Source organism: Monodon monoceros, unplaced genomic scaffold (genome assembly GCF_005190385.1).
Source record: "Monodon monoceros isolate NGI ecotype Baffin Bay Population unplaced genomic scaffold, NGI_Narwhal_1 Super_Scaffold_5, whole genome shotgun sequence".
Lineage (NCBI taxonomy): Eukaryota > Metazoa > Chordata > Mammalia > Artiodactyla > Monodontidae > Monodon > Monodon monoceros.
The window spans coordinates 77,881,512-77,896,877 of NW_021703782.1; the positions used below are offsets into that span (position 1 = coordinate 77,881,512).

General features: G+C 33.1%; 1 protein-coding gene across 3 annotated transcripts in view; it reads left to right on the plus strand.

The window, feature by feature from the left end:
* ZCCHC7 (zinc finger CCHC-type containing 7) overlaps nt 1-15,366 on the plus strand; it is a 233,908-nt gene that overhangs the window by 16,774 nt on the left and 201,768 nt on the right. The gene's annotated exons all lie outside the window — the stretch shown is intronic.

The window sequence follows — 15,366 nt, forward strand, 5'->3', positions numbered from 1 at the left end:
ACGTATATGAAATACTTCCCTAAAAACATAATATTCAACCTAAATGTTCTAGATAGGTGAGTTACTGGTAAAAAAAAGCCATCAGGTCTTAAGTTGTGGAATATTTGTATTGGTACTTAATACCGTGACTGCTTTGGTTGTTGTGTAAGTCCCTTTATTCTTCTGTTTGAGATGTTCTAGTTTGGGAAATTTCTTTTATTATCAGATTTAACACATGAAATGTAATGGTTGTACCACAGATCATCTAATTTTCAACTTTTGGTTAGTTAAACTAACTTTGGTATATAGTTCTTTATGGTTAGTCAAAGAGGAGTTGTGTTCAGCTGTGTGATTTTGCCATTACTTAAGTTAACATCAGCAGTGAAGGGTCTCATCTCTGACTTTTCTTCCTTTCATTAAATTTTTCAATTGCTTTTAACATTATTTAAGTATAGAAGGAGATAGAGTTGTAAAACAAATTTCTGATTTGCTGATTCTCAGTATTTAGCAGTGGGGATCCTTTTTCTTCCTTTAGCTATATCACATACATATGTATATTTTGATTTAAGGGGAAAAACTTAATTTTTTTTATGTATGATGTGGATACAGTTATTGTTTATTATTTTTTAAAGTTAATAAAACTAATCTCAAAAGATCTTTAGTAGTATACCTACAACCTCAGCAGTCCCTTTTTATCTATACAGATTTCCCTGCCTTTTGTGGCTGTTTGCTCTAATTTAAATTTCCCATGGCTTTGGGTTGCAGACTTGGTTTTCTGCAAGAGTGCCCATGCTTACATGGTCATATATTCTGGGTGACTTTTCCACTTTTTCTTTTTTGTTATTTTGTTGATTGCTAAAGGGAAAGAGGATTTTTTTTTTTTTTTTTTTTTTTTTACTTGTTTCTTTGTTTTGATCTTTCTTCCTTAGCCTATCTGTGTGTTGTTTTGTTTTGTTTTGCAGATTGGGAAGAATTATTGTGTGGACTTAGATCCATGGGGAGTAGCAGGGAAAAACTAATTTTGTTTGTGGTTTTGTTTTCTTAATAAGAGTAGCAATTTAATTTTTGAGCCATTGAGAAGCTCAAAAGATATGTTAGCTTTATGCATGAAATTGATAGAAAATTATTAATCCCGAAATTTTCTATTCATGGTCGCTCTACTGTTGGAGTAAAAATGTTATGTTATAGTTGAACTAAGTAAATCCTAAAAATACTAATTAGCTGTATATAGTACTGTTAAAAATTCTTAATTTAAATATTATTGTATATTCAAAAGTTATTCATAGGAAATCAGTTGTAATCCGGTATGTGATTTCTTTTTTCATTCAGTTTTTGTTGTCGATGGTGTGTATATATTCAAATAGACATATGAATATACATTTGATTGGAAACATACAGTTTTAACTTGACCAGATTTAAAAGTTTGCTTATTCCTGCAAAACATGCTTATTTTTCAAATATGAAGAGTTTTGTTTTATGAAACAACTTTATGCTGCTGAATGTTAAGTCCTTGGAGAAGTGCTGTGGCAATTTAAATATTGGGTAATTCAGTACTAATGTAAGGGAAAAGTAGAGGCCTCTAGTCCTAACATCTCCTCCAAATATTTTTTCGTTAATATCTGAAGACTTTAAAATATCAAATTAATGTGGTCAAAGCTACTTCTGTTTTACATTTGTGAGGGTGCCATCACACAGTAGCATTATTTAACTGGATTTTGTATTTATTAAATTAATATACAATAATAAGATCCTTTTTAGCATTTAAGAAATTTTAATAATTTCCCAATATACCATAAAAATGTTGTTATGATATACTGTTAGCTAATCGGCTAGGAGAACTAATTTGATAAAAAGGATGAAAAAGGATTAATTTTGATATGCATAATTTTAGGGGTTTTTGTTTTTTTAAGTGATTATATACCATGGCAGTGAAATATCTAAAATTCTCTTTCTGGTTGTCTGTTAAGTACTTTGGGAATTGGGGTAAGGGCAAGTTTTCTTTCTGTGTCTGCTAATTATTTTTTCTTGTGAATTTTAGTGCTCCTAGCATACGAAACTGATCTATAGAATTTGCTATTACCGAGAAAAAGCATTATTGAAATTTTGTTTAACTATTATTTTCTAGTTACTGTATTTCACATTTTGATTTCTACCAAATGACTTCTCAAGAAGCAATTTCTTTTGAAAAACAGTGAGAGTTTCAAACTAAGAAGAAAATGTATACTGATAGTCTATTTATTGTTTTTTCATGGCAATTAAGATAATCTGTTGAATTTCTGCTCTTTAACCATAGTTAGAGTCTTCATAAGTTTGTAAAATTATTCTCCCTAGTTCTGATTAGTATTTTAAAAGGTATTTTATAAGTTTGTACTTGATATTCATATGTGATTACTGAGAAAAACAAATAGCTTGTAAAATGTATTTGTTTCTAGTATTTCCATCAAATCAGGGTATAATCTGTGAGATGAAAAGTGATCCAATTGTGAAAGTATGCAGCTTTTAAAATAACACAAAATTCTTCTGTTAGCACGTTTTACCAGCAAATGTTTGTGTAAAATTTTATTAGTTCTTAAAGCTCATGCATAGACTTCCTTGTGTGTGGCTTTTCATAGGAGAGCACTATAGAGCCGAACTTGAAATTTATTAAGGAAAGAACAAACTGGTGAAATGCTTTCATGCTATTAAAAAACTTCACAGACAATTGTCAGACAACTTTTTTTTTTTAAAGGTCATGATTGCCTGGTGCCTTTTCCAGTCTTTATTTGAAACTCTTGTAGGATTTCTTTTTTGTTCTCCCTCTCCTTTTTCTTTTGGCAGTGGGTGGAAGATTCTTTTAAAACTGAATGGCTAAACATGTATAGTAACTATTAAAGTATAATGGAAATACTTTTATTCTTGATATTTTTTAGGCCAGAAAATGCTGGGAAGGTAAGCCAGTTAGGGTAAAATTACATTGTGCAGTATGGAAACTGTTCAGAGTTTTCTGTTTAGAAAAGTGGGCTCTTGAGTTTGGGCTTAAAATAGGGGTTGTTTGTGAAATATTTTGCAGTTCTCTTATAGGTTGGTGAGTTTGAGGTTGTTTTTAATATTTTATTGTTTTAGTTGATTGTTGGTATTTCCTGAAAAATAATATTATGTATATGGGAGAAGATAGGGGGTGAGAACAGAACAAGAACTGGGGGGAGAGAAAACCTCCTTCCCAAAATGTTGCCACCTGACAGGTGGAGATTATCTGCCATTACAGATTTTCAAAACAGAGTGCTTAACTCTTTTTCTAAGAGTTCACATAAACTTTGACATATTTTACAAAGTTTGATTGTGATAAGTATTACAATTTTAACTCTGGTCTTTATCCTAAATTTAAGGCTTACAAAATTAATCAAAAATGCCTTGAGGCTAATTGCTAATGTTCAATTAAGTTATTGTGTTCAGTTAAGTTCTTTGACTATAGAATTTGTTTGATTTTATTAATATGATAAGCTAAGATTATGAAAGGTCTATAAGAGTACAGAAACTGAACTTTGTGAAATTAATTTTTATATTTTGCCATAGAGACAAAATATGTCTTGGTGTGTAGTAATTTTTTTCTTAGTATTATATGGACATCTATTGGCTTTCAGCATATAGGAAATTTAAACCTTTTAATATTAAATATTGGCAGTCATATATTTTTTTAAATTGCAAAAACTTCAGGCAGATATGTAAAATATGCTAGTGGTTGGTTTATTTAGATTTTAAGTGACTAGACTTTGTGAAATAGGAATAAAGCCTGGGATCTTATTTAATCTAAGAAAATATACTTAATTTAAAAGTATTACTATTAGAACTAGAGAAATTTTTTCAAATGTAGTAAATCCATATCCATAATTATTTTAAATCACTAGTTAGAGAGGAAGGTATGTGATGCTAATATCTTTGTTGGAAGTCATAAAGTGTTTTGAAAAGGATGAAAGGGGAAAAGTAAACTGCTTTCAGGCAGATTCATATCATTTTGACATTGGATGTTATTCGTGGGTTCATGTTACAAAAACCTACAAAACAGGTGTATTTTAATTCAGTAGGCTCGCTGAAAACTGTTCTGTGATAAAGCTAGAAAATTTATAAATTTTTTTCTTGTTTAAAGCTTAGTGATTCATCTTGGTGCTTGTCTCAGTCTTCTTAATTTAGACATATTGTGATTATTTGTTTTAAAACTTTATTTCCAGTAAAATGTTATTGCTTGGATACATTTTCACTGTTTCTATTACATTTTAGCCATCTATGACATCTTATCAGCCAGCTATTGCTATTTTATTGTTCTTTTTGTGGTGGTGTTGTAAGGTACAGACTTCACATCTAAAGTAAGAGCTAGTGTATATTACAGTGTATATGACCATTTCTAATTTGACCTGTTACTGTAAAGAAGGCTAACAAGTGTGTATGACTAGCCCTCCCCTTCTGGAGCAGTTGAAAACAGGCCTCAGAAGACTCAAAGGAATTCTTTTAACTCCTAGCAGGGCCACGGGGTCAATGTCAGATTTAGTCATGCTGTTATTTTAGCCCAGTGGTCCAGAGAGATGACTGAAAAGTGAGTCTTTTATTTCTTTTTTTGTGTGGTTATTAACAGGATTAAATGTAAGCCATTGTGTACTTAGTACCAATTAGTTTCTCATCTGAGAGGTTCATTATGATTTTTTGTCAGCCTTCGTCTTGTAATATTTGTTTCATTGTTTGATTAGTTAAGGGGCTGAATGGAATAAAGAAAAGTTTTATAGCAGTGCTTTTAAATTCATTGAGCATTTTAACAAGTAGTCAACTTTTCAGATACGTAGACCTTGATTAAAAAATGGACCACGTTGAAAATTGGCATGGAAGATGGTGAAGTTAAGTAAATTGCTAAAAATTTTTCTTTTCCTGTTGTACTTTTCTTTAGTTTTAAAAATAGACTCTCTTTGTTACATCAAATAATACTTTTATATTTTTAGAAGTTTGCTTTGGTTCTTATACATATGTCTAAAAATAAGTTCAGCTTGCTGTGAGTATGTAATTGTTGTTTGGGAGGCACACACGCCAAAAAAACCCTTCCAAATTAAAAAACCCTTCCAAATGTTTCTAGATTGGAAACATAGCTTGAGGTATTAAAAACAACATAAGAATTCTAGAATAAAGATAATTGTCAGGTGTAAACAGGCCTTAATTTAAAGGGAAGCAGCCTGGAAGTTGATTCTTCATGCTATTATAAATAAGTAAAAATGCCAAGTTGTATGAGTTCAGAGAAGAGGAGCATACCTAACTTTTTAAACTGCTTATTAATTGGTGGTTTTTAAAAAAACCTTGACTTAAAGAAATTATATTAAAATGAATTTTTCATTGAGTAACATTCCTCATTTAAAATATTAAGATAGTTCAGTAAAATTTTGGACAAAAATTATTCTTATCAATTGGATTGGAGATGCTGATTTCAATTAGAAGCAAGGAATATAACCCAGAATTAAAATAGAAGTATTATTTTGTTAGTAGGTAATTATCTGGGACAGTAGGTCTTGTACCCCGTTGTTGAAGTGTATAACACACTTTTTCACATGCATTCATCTTTGAATGGAAATGCTTTAGGCTGGTTCAGTTCTTTTTCTTACACATTAAAAATGATCAATATTACTGTAAATAAGAGCAATTACTATTTTAACTTATTCTTTGAGATGAGTTGCTTGATTTTTCTCACATTGTTTGATATACCATATTGAGTATTATACCCTTGTACTAAGTCCTTTGCTTATTGCCAAAGTTTTTTGGTACCTAAATTACTTTATTATGGAGTTGGTTATTCAAGATTTGATGATGCACATAATTATGAAGTATATAAATCCTGACATATAGGGTTTTTTGCTCAAATTGATTTCAGGCATAGTGAATTTACAGCCCTTGCTTTTTTGTATTTGTGTATCCAGTTTTCTCAGAAACGAACACATTTCTATTAAGTCTATATATGGATGTTATTTTTCTTTTCTCTTTAATTGTAATTTGGAAAGGATTTAGATCCTCCCAATGAAAAACCTTATTTCTGACCATATGACTTATATGACCGTATTACCAAATTACACCTGCTTTATCATTGTATAGCAGTAAGTCCCTCTTTACTCTCTCTACCCCGTTTTTAAAAGTAAAATTGTGTGGTAACTGTATTAAATTGCCAGAAGATTTTTAATTAACAGGAAGTAAATCACTAGTAATTTTCTCTGATGATTTGTTGTTCATCACACAAGAAAGTAGTTTCTTTTGAGAGAGATGCAGTTTTTGCTACTCAGCATTCCCACAAGATCTGTGGAAAAATAAGAGGGAAATCTTTAGTGTAATGGCCTTGTAATATGAAAAGGGCAGATTTTAGAATAAGTTAATTTCTCCTTTTATTACTTTGTTTTTGACTTCAGAGGAAGCTGCTAAGTTGAAAATCTGACTCAGTAGCAAGTGCTCTAATGGTCATATAATTTAACATTAATGATTACCTATACTGATTGAACTAATATTTTAAAAACATAGCTAATAAAGTCAACTAATTTAACAGCTCTCTTAACTTAAAGTTGAACTAACCGTAGATACCTCATAGAATAGGTCCAGAAATTAGCATTCAAATAACTGTAGAAAGTATAAGGTAGACAGGCTATCCTAAAGATAATTTATTAGGACTTCTGTCTCTTTTAGCATCTTTAATGTAATAGTAACTGTTGTAACAATTGAATTATATATATCAATTTAGTAAATAAACACACCATTAATAACATTTAGCCCCCATTCCTTAATAATTGCTACCCAAACACCTTCAAATTATGGTATTTAAAAAAACAGTTTGATAGAAGTTTGGGAACTTAAAGTAATACTATTTCATCTTAAAGCCACTGCAGAATATCCTTTCTTTATAAATAAAGTTTTAGAGATAACGGACTTCGTAATGTAATTGAAAAATGTTGTGTCCCACAAAAACTTTTATTTCATACTTTTTCTCTGTAACTAGGTGAAGCCTAACAAGTATAGCAAACAAACAAAACAAAAAACTTTTTTGACAGTCTAATATTGTGTAATGTAGAGATATAGTTGTGTGATCTTATTCCATAAAATTAAAATGCAAAATTAGAAAGAAAAAAAAAAAAAACCAACCTCCCAAATGTCTAAATCCCAAGGAGATAAATGGAAGCTGAGTAAAGAGAATAGAGATATAGTTTTTGAGTCAGCTAGCTAAATTTTATATCCAGAGCTTTAACCTTTTAGGCTTTTACATTTTCTACAATGCAAATGACTTTCTTTTGTAAAAGGCATGACAATCATGATAGGATTAAAAGTAATAGCTCATACAATGCTTTTTATTAGCATCCAAGGAACTATCCATATTTGACTATATAGTAACTTAGAATTGATTTTTTAAAATAGATTTTTAATGCAAACCAAACCTTTGTGGCTTTCGAAAGAAAAAGAAGCATTATTTTATTTTAACTTACTGTGTTTGATGAATTTTATTTCATTTTGCACAAAGGGTGCTATAGATCCTTATCCACAAAAATAGTCACGTATATGCTGTGATTTTATTGGTTCCACCAGGCTCATTGACCACTTAAAAACATTTAGGTTTTAAAATCACTACTATTTGTCAGCTATTTTTTGACACATTTTAGCATATGAGAATTTGATTATAAAGGGATTTCATAAAGATGCTCTGTGCAAGCACTGATGGTAATGATGTTTGTATCTTTTACTGACTTTTACTTGGTATCGTAAACTATCAGTAATTGTTTCTTTATATTGAGGAGGAAATACAAAGGCTATACTTACATCTATTGACTGTTTTTTTAATCTTATAAGCATGTTGTAGGAATTGAATTGAAAAGTCGATAAACTTTTGATTATCTATGATACTGGTTGGGAATAAAGACATAAGTAATCTGAGACAGCAAATAGTAGCCAGAGAGCTATATTTCATATCCATTCATTCAGCCAACAAATAACCAGGGCATTTGGAGTCTCTGTAAGGTGTGCTGATCCGTACAGAGATGAACCAGGCACAGACCCTGACCTCAAAGATCCTATAGTTTAAGAGAGGAGACGAGATGAGGGGTTTAAGAGAGCTATTGGGTTGCAGAAGATGAAAGACGCTGCTTTCGTGAGGGTGGAGGTATGTGAGGGAGACAGAGTATGTCATGATTAGGTGGGCAGCAGACTCTTATTTCTGTTTTGAATAGGGCACTGTTTCTCAGGGTGGGTTCCTTATATTCCTACGGTCCATTTTGAGGGAATGGTCTTTGAGCTCCATAAGGATTGTTAAAATTTGTATTTTTATTTTGATGCTTAAAAAAGGAATTATACAAGTTATAAAGACAACACGTTTTAGTGATAATTCACAACTGAAAGACAGTTGTTATAGAATGAGACTTTAGTCTCTTAAATGAGTGTTTCTCAAATTTGGGATTTGTGGACCAATTTGATGTTCCAGAGAACTTTTCTTTTTTAAAGGGATTCATATATTTCTTAAGTTCGAGAAACAAAGGCTTAGGCTAATATTTTGTACTCTCTGAACCACATGGAAGTGGCTGGCTTAGAAATATGTGAGTAGCAAGGGGAGCCATTTTGGGATTTTTTTTTTTTTTTTTTTGAGACAAGGCAATTCAGAAAGGTAGCCGAGAGTTCACTGTTAAGCCTCCAAATTCTCTGAGCTTTTTCTAAGTCACCACCATTTAGGATTTGAATTGAATTCATCAGCAGTGCTGATGAATGGGCACAGCTTGTATGATTTTGAACAATAATGAACTGTGAATTTATTAAATAGAGGGTAAAATTCCTAAATATATTCTGCACATAAACTAGTCCTGTTAAAATGTTTCTGTTATAAGCCTTGTACTCTACTTCTAAATAGCATCCTATACCGTAGTTAAAGCTTTTGTGTAATTGATTACTTTTGGAGTCAAATTTTACTTTCTTCTTATAGTTTTATAATAAATTAGCAGTTTAATTTCATTAAAGTTAATTAAACCTAGATTATTTTGTAGACTATGGTATAGGATTTTGTTTCATAAATTGGGGTGAACTCATAAGGAATAAACAAGTACTTTAACTTATAGTTTGTTGTCACGAGATATTTGGGTTTCAAACTGGGCAAACAGAACATAGTAAATTTAAGAATATCCGTACCAAATATCCGAAACATTGTAGAATTTGGGCGGAAAAACACTGAAGAATATTCCCCTTTATCGTTCCCCTTCTTTCCCTCTTAAATTTTTTAGGGGTTAAAAACTGCTTCCCCTCCCAACAAACAAATAAAACTGACCAAAGCAAGAATTAGATGATAGCTTTCATTTCCTTACTTTTTTCTGAAATCAATCCAGGCTTTTAGAATGAGGGATTTCCTAGGAACTACTATTCTTACCTGGGGAAAAGACTATTTTAATAAGGGAGAGGACACTGGGGTGACATTATTTGTTCACATCATACATGGAATAATTTTGGTTCATCTGTAGCTTCTTTATTTCTTATAGTGTTTTGCATACAATATATGCTACTTTGAGGATATTTTATTACTGTTGGAGGTTCTTAATAGTTCATGTGTCAGCTTGCCTTTATGTAAAAATATGTTTAAGTTGCTTTGACAGATACTTTAAATAGCAAATCGGAAACACATAAATTCAGCGTTGCCATGTTCTCTTTTGTTTTGCCATTCTTATTTTTTTTCTTTTAATCCCTGAGCAGTTGTAAGCATTTCTCATAATTTCCTGTGCATAGAAGTTCCCTGAAACATTAAGAAGCTGCTAAAAGACTCAAGCTCTAAAAGAAGTCCCAAAGATACATCACTGCTTGGCTGCAAACATTTTTAAGAAGTCACTGATTATAATGAACACAGCCTTTAATGGCAGTTTTTCCGATCCTTTTCATGAGAATGTGACAGAGTGTCATTAAGGTTTTAGAAATGAATGCTCCTGAGGAAAGGAGGATCACTAGGATTACAATGATGCCCAGTATGTGGCCGTGGGATTCTCAGTTGGGCTCTTTTTAGGTTTTTAATCAGGTTGGAGAAGGGGGAATGGAGAGGAGGAAAGGAAGGGGAGTAGACAGGAGCTTGGGGACACCTGTACACCAGAGCATTTTACTTTCTTATTGATCTCTTTAAATGTTGAATTTGTAGGGTCTAACGTGGAAAGGTAAGCTAAATCCTAAATATTTTGAGGGCTAATAAACAAAATCAGCCCTAACTGTTATATTTTGAAGCACAGAATTCTTTTTTGCATTTAAGTTAAACTGTTTGGATATATTAAATCTGAGATTTCATTTAAATTGTTATTCCACTTCTGCTCTTAAGGATATTGTTTTAACCCATTGTCCTTTTGTATGGTGACAGTAATTGCCCTTGATGTATTCTGCAGGTCAATCAGTCACAAAAGAGGGTAAATAATAAGTGTGTGTGTGAAACAGCTATGTCTCAGGACTGGAATAGAAAAGCATATTTTTGCATCAGACACTGGAATAACATCCAGAAGGCATTGCATCACATGTGTGTACAGAGCTTTTTAGTGGAGTGTAGAGTGGAAAGAGGAGTTATTTTTAAGTATACAACCATAATTTCCCCTTTAAGTTTCTTAACAGTAAGAAACGCTACAAACCTTATATTTAATGCATCCTAACATTTAACATCTGTGAGTTTGTTTATGATTCTTTAACATTACAGTGTGTGTACTAGGCTTGAGAAGTTTAATAAGTCTTAACATAGTGTTTCTGAGCAGCTTGTTTTTCTTTCTTGTGAATCAGTGTAGCATTGGAATTTATAGAGACCTGATTATTTATCTATTTCTTTTCAGCTGAAATCAGAAATTTCTAGAATACCTCAAGTCTGTTTCTCAGAGAGAGTAAGCCTTTTTTTCTAGCTAAAGTGATCCTTCTGTACTTCAGTTTACTTGGGATTTTCTGACATTAAAGCTGACATTGGAAAGGTAGCTTTCATTTTACTTTTTGACATAGGTACTTAGGATTTATGAAAAATTATAAAATGATCTTCATATGTTAAGGCTTAAAAAAAAATTCTTTGACTCTAGGGTAATGGTGGGGCTTTTTTGAGCTTTGACTATAAACTTAGCTCCTGTGGGTTGTTTCTTGGTAGGTTTTCTGGTAGCTCAGTGCTATATGAGCAATTCTTTATTTTGGCAGTGTATATCCCCACATAAAATACAAACCCTCATAAGCATCCCCCCTCCCTTTTTTAAGTGAAGAATAGAGACCAGTAGTTCTAATCTCTCCATGGAAATCTAGATTTAGATTAGAGCAAACTGACAGTGATGGTAGCATATACTAGGAAGGTTTTGAGAATTTCTTTCCCATGAGTTTTAAAGAAAGATTTCTAAGTATCTACAGAAGGTTAAATAACCTGCCTTAAATTATGTAGGAAATATGCAGGAAAATAGTGACACCTGAACTTCCCCCTTTCTCTCTTTTTGTCTTGTTTGCCTTTACTTTTTTTTAAAAAATGAACTTTTGATTTTAGAATGGTTTTAGGTTTATAGAAAAATTGCTAAGATAGTGCAGAAAATTCTCACCCAGTTTCCCCCATTTAGTAACACCTTACACTAGTGTACATTTGTCAAAATTAATGAACAAATATTGGTACCTTATTTTTAACTGAAGTCCATACTTTATTCATATTTCTTTAGTTTTTACCTAATGTTCTTTTTTTGTTCTAGGATTCTATCTAGAATACCATATTACATTTAGTTGTCATGTCTCCTTTGCTCCTCTTAGCTGTGACAGTTTCTCAGACTTGTATTTGATGACCTTGTCAACTTTGAGAAATACTGGTCGGTTATTTTGTAGAATGTCCCAAATTGGGATTTGTCTGATGTTTTTTTAATAGTTAGTCTGGGTTTATGGTGTTTTTGGAGGAAGAGCACAGAGGTGAAGTACCATTCTCATCACATCTTATCAAGTGTAAAGGCTATCCACATGACTTATCATGATGATGTTAGCCTTGATTACCTGTCTGAGGGTAGTGTTTATCTGGTTTCTCCACTGTAAAGTTACTCTTTTTTTCCCCCCCCTCTTTTTTATACTTTACTTTTTGGAAGGAAGTCACTATGCACACCCTGTACTTAAGGAGTAGAGAGTTAATGCTCTACCTCCTTGAGGGTGGGGTATATACATAAATTATTTGGAATTCTTCTGTGTGGGAGATTTGTCTTTTCTTCCCTACTCATTCATTTATTCATTCATTCATATCAGTACGGACTCATGGATATTGATTTTATACTTTGGGTTATGATTCAATATTATTTTGTTGTTTAAATTATTCCAGCTTTGGCTTTTGGGAGCTCTTTCAGTTGGCTTCTGTGTCTCTTTGACATAATCCCATCATCATCTTTCATATTTTTAAGCACTTTCTTACTTTCTGGCACTACAAGATGCTACAGGCTCATCTTATATATTTCTTTCCCTAGACCTAGAATCAGCTATTTCTCAAAGGAGCCCTTGTTCCTTTTATTAGAGAACGATATTAGAAACCAAGATTTGAGCAGTCGATGTTTGTCTTTTCTTTTAACATAGATTTAACATGATGGATTGACTCAAATCAGACATATTTGAATATCTGATCCTTGATAACATTTTACAAAATTCAGCGACTGATTCAGACTGTAGCCATGTCCCCAATGGTTCATAAGGAAGATTGGGTTTACTTAGAGGTTGACTTAGATATTTGTATTGCCAATTTAAGACTCAATTTAAGACTTCCTTTGTTTGTTTATTTTGTTGGTTTGTCTTGGTTCTTTATAAAAGTCTTTCAAACTTTTTACATGTGCTTCTAAGGAAACTTATTCTCTAAGTTGATTAAGTCTTTTGTATCTTCATAAAACTCATATTAATGTTTGACCATAAACCCTTTTTTAAATTCAGTTATCACTTCTCAGAACTTGAGATGTATGTTTTTTTCCCGCCTTTGAGAATTTTCGGACTCAGGATTTTTTTTTTTTTTTTTTTTTTTAAGGCAAACACCCAGAGGGCACAGGCCACTTTCTTGTGCTTTCTGTATGACACTCAGCTACTCAAGATCACCCACAACTTGGTGATACACTATGTACTGGGTTTTAAGACAGCCCTAATCCTTATTAGCCAAGTGCTTCTGGTGAAAGAGGTATTCCTGCAAGCAGAGGCCTCATTTAATCCTACAGATTTAAACCAGCTGTACAAGTCCTCTAAGGCTTGCCATGGTTTCCTCTCTATACGCTCTCTTTTTTGTTGTTGTACGCGGGCCTCTCACTGCTGTGGCCTCTCCCGCTGCGGAGCACAGGCTTCGGACGCGCAGGCCCAGTGGCCATGGCTCACGGGCCCAACTGCTCCGCGGCACGTGGGATCCTCCCGGACCGGGGCACGAACCTGCGTCCCCTGCATCGGCAGGCGGACTCTCAACCACTGCGCCACAAGGGAAGCCCCCAGGATGGTTTTTAATTGGGCAGGTTACCCAAACCTTTGGTATGATACCTCCCTTAAGTATTGTAAGGTTTTTACGCAATCATAGTATAGGCAATATGCATTGGGTGCTAGGATTATATGAGACATATTAATGGATTTTATTTAACTTAGTTTTTTAGAGAAACCATAAAAAGGAAAGTTATTAGTTAAGCCCTTTTAGGGTATGGTGATGATTCGTCATAAGAATCTTTGGAGATCTTGATTACTCTTGAGTGTGGCAGGAGTTGGGTAGGGGCAACCCTCTTCTTTCCTTCTTAATACTAGTCTCTTTCAGTTTTTTCTTTCTTAGGATTTTTTTCCTATTTTGTGACTAGATAGGACTTCTCTTTCTCTTCCTCTTCCCTTTCCCAGCCAATCACAGTGGTAGAGCAGTTTGGTAGGCAGTGAAGGTATAGGTGGTTAAGAACGTAACCTTTGAAATTGAGACCTACGTTTGATTTTTGCCACTTATTACTAGCCGTCTGATTTTGAGCAAATTCCTTAATATTTCCAAATCTCCTTCTTCCTCATCTGTAATGAAGATAATAGTGCCTACCTTTGGGGTTTGTTGTGAAGATTAAATGCAATAATGCATGTGGAACACTTACCACAGTCCTTGGAACATTGTAAGAGCTAAATAAATGTTAATAACTGTAGTGACCATATCTCTAATCCACTTTTAGAGATGAGCTGACTGAAATGTCAGGGTGCCACATAGGCAAGAATATGGTATAAATATAAGGTTGTTTAGAATTGTATATCTTTAATTGCATGGTATGTAACAGTTAACTTGAGATTATTAATCTCTTGTTTAAAAGTTAAAATGAATGATTATAGCACTTCGTAAAATAATCTTAATAAGTTTTGCGTTTTATTTAACTTATTCAGATTTTATTAAAGTATAGAGAATTTATAATCTAAAAAATTAGTGTAGTATATTGTTTGGCCTTTGGAAAAAAATGAAATTTATGTAATTTTAAGATGTAATCAGGATATTTAATATTCTGTGGATCCACATTTGTGAGTGTTCTAGCTACACTGGGTATTGGAAGATTATAAAAGATGGCTGTTAAGATGACATTGCTATAGTTCACTTAGCAATAACTAAGTCAACCAAATTGATTTTATTAGTATGTAATAGCAATGCTTTTATAGTTTTTATTGCTTTTAATAGTAATATTTTATTATTGAATGTATTCTAGTAAATGGTTTTGAATTCTTTTTTTTTGAATTTTATTTTATTTTTTTATACAGCAGGTTCTTATTAGTTATCTGTTTTTTTGGGGTTTTTTTTTGCGGTATGCAGGCCTCTCACTGTTGTGGCCTCTCCCATTGCGAAGCACAGGCTCTGGACGCGCAGGCTCAGCAGCCATGGCTCACGGGCCTAGCCGCTCCCCAGCATGTGGGATCTTCCCGGACCGGGGCACGAACCCGTGTCCCCTGCATTGGCAGGTGGACTCTCAACCACTGCGCCACCAGGGAAGCCCAGTTATCTGTTTTATGCATATTAATGTATACATGTCAATCCCAGTCTCCCAGTTCATCCCACCACCATCACTGCCGCCCCTTCCACTTCCCTCCCTTGGTGTCCATACGTTTGTTCTCTACATTTGTGTCTCTATTTCTGCCCTGCACACCAGTTCATCTGTACCATTTTTCTAGGTTCTACATATATGCGTTAATATACGATATTTGTTTTTCTCTTTCAGACTTATTTCACTCTGTATGACAGTCTCTAGATCCATCCACATCTCTACAAATGACCCAAGTTCGTTCCTTTTTATGGCTGAGTAATATTCCATTGTATATATGTACCACGTCTTCTTTATCCAGTCATCTATCAGTGGGCATTTAGGTTGCTTCCACGATCTGGCTATTGTAAATAGTGCTGCAGTGAACATTAGGGTGCATGTGTCTTTTTTTTTTTTTTTTTTTTTTTTT